The sequence below is a fragment of the Lycium barbarum genome, chromosome 9, assembly GCF_019175385.1.
Source record: "Lycium barbarum isolate Lr01 chromosome 9, ASM1917538v2, whole genome shotgun sequence".
NCBI lineage: Eukaryota > Viridiplantae > Streptophyta > Magnoliopsida > Solanales > Solanaceae > Lycium > Lycium barbarum.
Window position 1 is genome coordinate 11,799,457 of NC_083345.1, and position 9,865 is coordinate 11,809,321.

Here is a 9,865-nt window from a genome sequence, read left to right on the forward strand (position 1 = left end):
TCACCGTAACATCATCCAAAATTCCAGAGAGTTGCCAAGTAATTGTCACCACTTACGCTTCAGAAGGACGGACCGTAACACAGGGTACGGTCCGTCGCATGGTGGTCGTAACGTCAAAGTGGTCAAATGACAAAATGAAGGACGGACCGTAACCTGAGTTACGGTCCGTAACAATGCGGCGTAAGGGCATTTTTGTCCAGAAACTTGGCGCGATTTTTGGCTCTATAAATACATAATGTAGGGTTTTAATTCAAAATTTCAGATTTTATTTTAGAGGCATAAACCCTAGGTTTTTAATCTTGAAGTGGTTGGAGCATTTAAGGCAACAACTTCACTCTCATTCCATCTTGTATTAGTATTGTAAGTGTATTATGTTAATCTTTAAGCTTTTTCTATCAAGAAACATTATGAGTAGCTAATTTCAATTCTAAGGTTGTGAATCCCATGATGGGTATTATGTGAATGGGTTTCTATTATTGATATATGCATAATGGTTGTTGTTATTTATTCTATCTTTGAGTTGTAACGTTGGGTAATGATTGCAAGCATTAGCCGAAGCCATTATATTGACTTTTCTTGGGAAAGAGAGTCAATATTGGTAAGATTGAATAACAATGACTCGAGGCGTTAACCCTCGTTTAATAGACTAACTTAGGAATAAGAATAAGTCTAAATTGGCATCATTGGTCGCTCTTCGATTGTAACTCTTTTATATTCGGAAGAATCATAAAGAGGAAATACTGCTTAACTGTTGGGAAACATTAAGAAGTCCTTAAGAGACCAAGTGCATATTCATAGAACAACCATTAGAAGTATATCACTTTGAAACCTGAAGCATAATATCTAATCAAATTGGGGAACACAACCTTAGTCTCTCTCTCTCACATTAATTACATTTTAAGTCAAAGTATTAAATTACATTATTCAACAATCAATTCAAACTATCCGGAATAGGATTAAAGCATCTAAAGACCGGTATCGCATACGATTAGTAATCTTTTCTCTCCATATTCCCTGTGGGATTCGACCCCAACCTTGTTGGGTTACTATATTTGACAACGTCCGCTTTACGCCATTAATAGGTGTAATTTGAGCGTATCAAATTTTGGCGCCGTTGCCGGGGAATACGGTTCAGAAATTACTAATTGTTGTGTACTATTCTTTAAAACTTTTTCTATTCCATCACACCTCGTTTGCTGTTTTAGTGAACCAGGTGAACATGGCTGGAAGACCCCATCGCAATCAAGGGAACCAAGGGGGGATCCAAGTGAACCATCCTGCACCAGAAGAAGAGGAGGATGAGAATGTATTTGCAGAATTCATCGACGAAGCTGATTATGCTTCTGCTGTAGTTCCCCCGAGAACAGGAAATGCTAATTTCAAAATTGATAGTTCTATCTATCAGCTATTGAAACTTGAAGGCTATTTCCGAAATTCTTCGGAGGACTGTCCACTTCGACACCTAAAGAATTTCGTGCATGTATGTTCCCAACAATCTCAAGGTGGTGTTCCTGCTGATGCACTGCGACTGCGGGTTTTCAAATATTCATTAGCTGGCCAAGCTAGGGAATGGTATGAAAAGCTCCCGAGCAATACTATTCATACCTGGAATGAGCTGGACAATATCTTTCTAAAAAAATGGTTCCCACCCAGCAAAAAGGCTGAGCTTCAGGATAAGATTTTTGGGTTTAAACAACTTCCAGGGGAACAACTATATGCTGCATGGGAGAGGTTCAAATATTATCTAGCTCAATCTCCGAATCACGGATTTCCAGATGCAATTCTCACAGAGAAGTTCTACAAGGGGCTAGATACAATGAATCAAATAGCTGTCAACACTGCAGCTGGGGGATGCTTTATGGACAAAACCTTTGTCAACATCACCCGGTTGCTCGACAAGCTTACTACCCATAATCAAGCCTGACATTCGACTGATAGCGAATTCCTATCATATGGTAGTCCCTCTGTGGCCGCGGTGGCCAAAGAAAATCATGAGCGAGATCATGCGTTCGCTCAACTGCAAACCACCGTGGATTTATTATCCAAAAGGCTTATGGAGAAAGAGGCCAAATGTGTAAATGTTATTGATGAGATGCCACCTCATGCTCCCGGAATGTATCAAGTTTCTGACGAAACTTATCTTGAGGGGCAGCCATAATATGAGGATGCGAATTATGTCAATAACTCGCAAGGGGGTTATCAACGGCAAAACTACCAAGGTTCCGGTAATCACCCATGGCAAAGGCCTCAACAAAATTACCAAGGACAGAATTATGGAAGAACTGATCAGGGTAATCCCAATCAAGGGAATTACAATAACAATAATTATGGCAACAAGAGCTCTAACCCCTACATTCCACCTAGGGGGCAAGCATCCAATTCCCAGCCATGGAAAGATAATTCAGCTACTAACTCTGCTGGTAACACGTCTAATGATTCTGCAGAACTGAAGAGTATGATGCAGAAAATGCTGATGAATCAAGACAGAACAGAGAGCACAATCAAGGGAATGTCCCAGGTCCAACTATCGCATTCAGAAGCTTGAAGCGCAATTCAGAGACCTTTCCCGAGAAGTGCATACTCCTCAACGGGGACAATTACCGAGTGATACAGTTCCTAATCCAAAAGGTAGTGGAGTGAACTCTGTGGAGAATGTACTTGCCATTAGCACCAGAAGTGGAAAAATACTTCAGGGTGACAATAAAAAGCCAATTGATCAGGAACCAATTGTTGAAAAAGAAGCGCAGCCTAATGTATTGGATGATATTGTCGAGGAAAAAGCAGGGGAGGAAGTCCCCATTGTAGTTGAAGAAGAGCTGAATCTTAATAAACCAAAGGAACCGGTGGAAAACCAGGAAAAGGGGAAGGCAAACTTTCCGGTGCTCTTCGCCCTTTGAGCCAATTGTTCAAATCTTCACCACCTTTTCCTCAAAGGCTGGTGAGAAAAACAGAAGATGAGAAGTGCTTGCGATTTTATGATCAACTCAAGCAGTTAACGATGAATTTTCCGTTCATGGATGTTGTCCAAGAAATACCTGGCTTTGCTAAGTATTTGAAGGACCTTTTAACAAAGAAGAAAAAAACATTGAAACATGACACTGTGGGCATCACTCACCGCGTTAGTGCCATTCTTTCCAAGACCACAGTGCAAAAGAGGGAAGATCCTGGAGCATTCACAATTCCATGCACCATAGGGCAGCAAAATTTTGCTAGGGCTTTATGTGATAACGGGGCTAGCATAAATCTTATGCCCCTGGAAATTTTTATGAGATCAGGGTTAGCGATGCCGAGGCCAACTACCATGAGATTGCAGATGGCTGACAGATCGATAAAAAGGCCAGTGGGGGTAGTTGATGATGTACTGGTTCAAATCGGGAAATTCCTTCAGCCGGCAGATTTCGTGATTCTTGATTGTGCTATTGATCAAGAAATTCCTATTATTCTGGGAAGACCTTTCCTTGCCACGGGGAGAGCTCTTATGGATTCCGAGAAGCACGAAATAAAGTTCCGGGTGAACGATGAGGAGGTGACTTTCCACGCAAGCAGAGGTATGAAATTACCTAGTCCTTATCAAAGTATTTCAGTCATAAATTCTATTGATGAGGTGGATGATGCTGTGGAATTCAAAATGGAGGAAGAATGTTTGAGTGAAGCACTATCGGCCATCTTGGTAAATTTTGATGCTGAACAAATGGAGGAATATACTGAGACAATAAATGCACTCATCGGTCTGGGATCTTACTCTTATGAGCCCAAGAAACTATCTCTTGATCTAGAGAAGCGAACAACTCCTCCAGCAAAACCCTCAATTATTGAGCCACCGAAGTTGGATCTCAAGCAACTTCCAGCTCATCTTAAATATGTGTTTCTTGAAACGAATGCCTCCCTCCCAGTTATTGTGTCATCACTTCTGAATGAGGGCCAAATCCAAAGACTCATCGAAGTATTGAGAAAGCATTTAAGAGCTTTGGGATGGACTATTGCAGACATCCGGGGGATTCCCGCCGGAATTTGTGAGCACCGACTACAGTTGGAGGAGGAAAGTTCGCCGAGTGTTGAGCATCAGCGAAGATTAAATCCACCGATGCAAGAGGTGGTGAAGAAGGAAATAATTAAGTGGTTAGATGCTGGGGTGGTCTACCCGATAGCCAACAGTCCATGGGTAAGCACAGTTCAGTGTGTGCCAAAGAAAGGGGGCATCACTGTTGTTCCTAACTCTAAAAATGAGTTGATTCCGACAAGGACTGTCACCGGTTGGAGAGTGTGTATGGACTATCGGAAGCTGAATACCGCATCTTGCAAGGACCACTTCCCTATGCCTTTTATTGATCAAATGCTTGATCGGCTAGCCGGAAGATCTTATTACTGTTTCTTGGATGGGTACTCAGGATACAACCAGATCAACATTGCGTTGGAAGACCAAGAAAAGACTACTTTCACTTGTCCCTATGGGACATTCGCTTTCAGCCGGATGCCATTTGGTCTTTGCAATGCACCAGCTACCTTCCAAAGATGCATGATGTCCATATTCTCTGATATGGTTGAAAACTTTCTTGAAGTTTTCATGGATGATTTCTCTGTGGTGGGAGATTCATTCGATGAATGTTTGGGTCATCTTGATCGGGTGCTGCAACGGTGTGAGGAAACCAACCTCGTGCTCAATTGGGAGAAGTGTCATTTTATGGTCAAGGAGGGCATTGTCCTTGGCCATAAGATTTCAGAAAAAGGGATTGAGGTTGATCAAGCTAAAATCGATGTGATTTCACAACTCCCTCCGCCCGTTTCAGTAAAAGGAGTTCGGAGTTTCTTGGGGCACGCCGGATTCTATAGAAGGTTTATCAAAGACTTCTCAAAAATTGCAAATCCCATGTGCAAACTCTTAGAAAAAGAATCCAAATTCAATTTTGATGAAAAGTGCATCAAGGCGTTTGACGAGTTGAAGCTGAAATTAACCTCCGCACCGATTGTGGTGTCCCCAGATTGGTCACTTCCCTTTGAATTAATGTGTGACGCCAGCGGTCTTGCAATTGGTGCTGTGCTTGGTCAGCGACTAAACAAAATCCTACACCCAATTTATTATGCCAGCAAAACATTGAATGGAGCCCAGCTGAACTATACAGTAACGGAGCAAGAATTACTTGCTATTGTTTATGCTTTTGAAAAGTTCCGGGCTTATTTGTTGGGTGCCAAGGTAGTGGTTCACACTGACCATGCTGCATTGTGCTATTTGATGGCGAAAAAGGATGCTAAGCCTCGGTTGATAAGATGGGTGTTGTTGCTACAAGAATTTGACTTTGAAGTCAGAGACCGGAAAGGGTCAGAAAATCAAGTAGCTGACCATCTTTCCAGACTGGAAGCACCAGGGAGACCGAGTGATGTGCTAGATATTGATGACACTTTCCCGGATGAAAGAGTTTTGGTCATTGCCAATGATGTGGCACCATGGTATGCCGATATTGCCAATTATTTGGTAACTGGCATCGTTCCTGAAGAGTTGAAGACATATCAAAAGAAGAAGTTCTTGAGAGACTGCCGACAGTATTGTTGGGATGAGCCTTACTTATTCAGAACGTGTGCTGACAATATGATCCGGAGATGTGTGGCGGAATCTGAGGTGATGGACATTTTGAAAGCTTTCCATGATTCTCCAGTTGGTGGACATCACAGTGGAAATCGAACAGCAGCCAAGGTGCTAGAGTGTGGCTACTACTGGCCAGCCATTTATCGTGATGTAAATATGTTGGCACGCTCTTGTGATAAATGCCAACGCCAAGGCACAATAGGTCGGAGGCATGAAACTCCGATGAACTTTGTTCTTGAGGTGGAGCTATTTGATGTATGGGGAATTGATTTTATGGGGCCCTTCGTGAGCTCCTACGGCCTGAAATACATTCTTGTCGCAGTGGATTATGTCTCCAAATGGGTGGAGGCGGTGGCCTTGCCTAACAATGATGGTAGGAGAGTCAATGCGTTTTTCAAAAAGAACATCTTTACTAGATTTGGCACTCCTAGAGCTATTATTAGCGATGGTGGATCTCATTTCTGCAATAAACCATTTGCTGATCTTCTTGAAAAATATGGCGTGCATCACAGGGTTGCCACTCCATATCATCCTCAGACGAGTGGTCAGGTTGAGGTCTCAAACGGAGAAATAAAAAGCATCTTGGCAAAGACGGTCAATGTGAATCGCACTGACTGGTCTAAAAAGTTGGATGATGCTTTATGGGCATATCGTACGGCATTCAAAACGCCTATAGGGACTTCACCGTATAAGTTGGTATTTGGGAAAGCATGTCATTTGCCAATTGAGCTTGAGCATAAAGCCCTTTGGGCATTGAAAAAGCTGAATATGAATTGGCATGAAGCAACCAAGCTGCGGTTGTTTCAAATCAACGAGATGGATGAATTTAGGAACAATGCCTATGAAAGTGCAACACTGTACAAGGAAAAGATGAAATACTATCATGACTTGAAGATCCTAAAAAAGGATTTTCAGCCAAAAGACTTGGTCTTGTTATACAATTCACGCCTGAAGTTCTTTCCAGGCAAGTTAAAGTCCCGTTGGTCTGGCCCTTTTGAAATTGTGAGTGTATCCCCAAATGGAAGCGTCATTGAGGTGAAATCCGAGGATGGCACTCGGACGTTTAAGGTGAATGCACAAAGAGTGAAGCATTACCATTGGTGTATTGATGATGGTAAGGTCGTGGATAGGTATCGTTTGAAATATGGCTCCTGAACTCGAAAATGAGGTACCACGTCGAGCTGTGACGTTAAACCAAGCGCTGTGTGGGAGGCAACCCACATTTACCGCTTTGTAAGTAGTTTAAAGTTTGTATTGTCCTTGTATTCTTTTGTGTTGTTGATGTGCTAATGTGATGGGATTTTGAGAACTGAAGGGACGAAATAACTGCTGAATGATTCAAGGCGAGACGCTCCATGTTACGGCCCGTAACTCATGTTACGGTCCGTATCATGAAGCGTAACAGGAAAAAAGAAAAAAATAAAAAAATCACTGAAGGGTGAGGAAGAGTGTTACGGTACAAGTTACGGTCCGTCGTACGTATTACGGACCGTAACCCTGGGTCGTAACGTTGATACAAAATCTGGGCTTCACTGGAAATTTTCAACATGTTACGCCAGGTGATACGGACCGTAACACGAGTTACGATCCGTCGATTGGACTGCCAGGTCATTAATGAATAAGTGAAACGGGGTCGTTTGATGGACCATAACACAAGATACGGTCCGTATCTCAGGATACGGTCCGTAACAGGTAACGTAATTGTCGGAAATGTTTAAATACATTACCGACGGTTCCCATTTCAAATTAAAAGGATTCTTAAAACGTTTTTCAACTCCTTCTCCCTCATAAATCCTCTCTTCTCTTCTTCACATCCTCCTCTCTTCATCTTCCATTCTCCCCCATATTTCTCTAAAAATCTCTTTACTATCTTCTTATCACAATCCCTGTTGTAAGTTTGAGTTTCACCCTTACAATCGCCAACGATCAGGTATTACATGTCTTTGCTCTTTTCTTTTAGCTATCAATGCGATTTCTATGATGCTCATGAGTAATTTCGTATAATATGCGTTAAAATTCGTGTTTTGGGCTGTGTTGGTTGAGTTTGAATTTCAATTGATAAGTTATGGGGGATTTGACAATGGTTGAGGGTTGGGATTGGTATTGGTGCTGTTTAAAAGATTCTTGGGCACGAGCAATTGCTTCCCACTGAATTAGAGGGCAAATCCGGTTAAAGGTTTCATTTTTGAAATTACTAAATCGGTTTGCCACCCAACTGTTCGATAAAAGTCCCCAATAAAAACTTTAATAAAACCGGGTGAAGTCTGAGTAACCCGAGGCATGTGAGGGGATATAATATTGTTTTACAACATACCCATGGGACATTAAGTCCAAAATCTTGGCCTCGTGCTTAAAACGAGAAAATTTGGCCAAGTCATTTGTTTGCTAATCTGTTGCCCGTCATTATGTGTTACGGACCGTAACGTACGTTACGGACCGTAACATCGCACCGTAACACCGATAATTTCCATGAAAACTTTCTGGAAATTTGGCTGATGTTACGATGGGATGTTACGGTCCGTATCCTATGTTACGGACCGTAACACCACACCGTAACATCGATGGATTCCATGAAAACCTTCTGGAATTTTGACAGACGTTACGGTGAGGTGTTACGGACCGTAACACGAGTGACGGACCGTAACATCATACCGTAACACCTCTCAAATTTCCAGTAACGTTTCTGAAAATTTTGATCATGTTACGGTGAGACGTTACGAACCGTATCCTACGATACGGACCGTCGACTGTGTTACGGTCCCTTTGCTTAATTGAACCATTTCAGTTACGGATGAAGATACGGCCCGTAACACCATCGACGGTCCGTCGACTGTGTTACGGTACCTAACCTAATTAAAGTCTTTGGCTTAAATTCATAAGGTGTAAAAATTTTACAACTTCTCGTACATCATATCTAACTTTTCCTTCCACAGGTATGGGTAAACCACGACAATCAAAGAAGGCTTCACCTAAGGTCGCGCAAAAAGGAAAAGGTCGTGTTGCAAGCAAGGTAACCTCACGGCTGCGCGACGACGATCTGATCAAGGACGCCAGGCCTAAAAAGAGGCCGGTCGCACCCAGCAAGCCACCCCCACCAGTTGCACCCAGCCAACCAGACCCACAATCAGAAAGTTCCTCCTCGACTGAGGAGTTAAGAGAGTCGAGCTCGTCGAGTTCGTCGAGCCAAAGTGAACCCCAGCGGGCTATCACACCAACACACCGACCTCAACCACCCATTAGACAGCCTACTGCGGAGGAGCGCGAAAAAGAGCGCAAACAGGAAAGAAGGAAACTTGACATTCGGCTGCAAGCTATGACTGAGAAGATCCTCCGGTTTAATGTGGAGGGATCTGAAGATTTGTATAACAAGGGGTGTGAGCGGGTAAAAGGTAAGGGAATGGACCCAAGGCGGAGTATTTTCGAGGAACGGAATGTCATTTTCGATGGAATCGAAGGATATCCCGGCATTAGTGATACTATCCGATTCTACAAGTTGGAGTTTTTGAAAAACCCCGTTGGGTCCTACATATCGGTTTTTGTTAGGGAATTCTACGCTTCATATGGGGCAGTTGTATTCAAAGTAGTGAAGAAAGGGCAGCGAGCAACTCAAGTACCGGCAATGAATGAGGTTGTATTCCGGACAAAGAAGATAGATGTCTCTCCATCGGCTATAAATAAAACACTATTCGGGGAAGATTATATAGAGCCTACAGCAGCGGAAGAAGGGGATTTTGCCTACAAAATTGAACAGAAGGATACAATCCCCGTCCGAAAATGGGTAGCTTCTGTTATTGCACGGACAACAGATCCTGAATGGGCCATAGTGCCAAAGTTGACAGCCACCACGCGGATTTGGAAAAACACCCTAACGCCAGAGGCAAAGTTTTGGTGGCAAATTGTTCTGTTCCGAATCCGTCCTACCCAATCAGATAATTATTTGACTCCAGAAAGGGTTGTTCTTGTGGCTTCCATAATGTCGCGATATAAGATCAACTTCGGGCGACTGATAGCCGAAGACCTCCGAGAGAGAGCCACCCAGCCGGCCACTTCCCTCATTCATCCATGCCTGCTTACGCTACTATGCTTGCGTGCAGAACCAGAACCCCTACCCCATATCGATCACAGTGTGATTGCCAGCCATATTTATGACATCACAAAAGGGAAAGATGAGATGTTCAGCCAGGGTTCGTTGCCCTCTGCATCGGTTTCTGAGGTGCCGGAGGGGCCTACGGGATCAGATGTTATACCCTTGGCTATCATGGGTGAAGAGGGAGCTGCTGCGGA

The 9,865-nt window shown here is 43.2% G+C and overlaps 1 non-coding gene across 1 annotated transcript; it reads right to left on the reverse strand.

Moving 5' to 3' along the window:
• Window positions 1-1,664: 1,664 nt before the first annotated feature.
• LOC132612407 (small nucleolar RNA R71) lies at window positions 1,665-1,770 on the reverse strand. The gene has a single exon (XR_009571772.1). It is a non-coding gene; the product is annotated as a small nucleolar RNA R71 (small nucleolar RNA).
• Window positions 1,771-9,865: the final 8,095 nt, after the last annotated feature.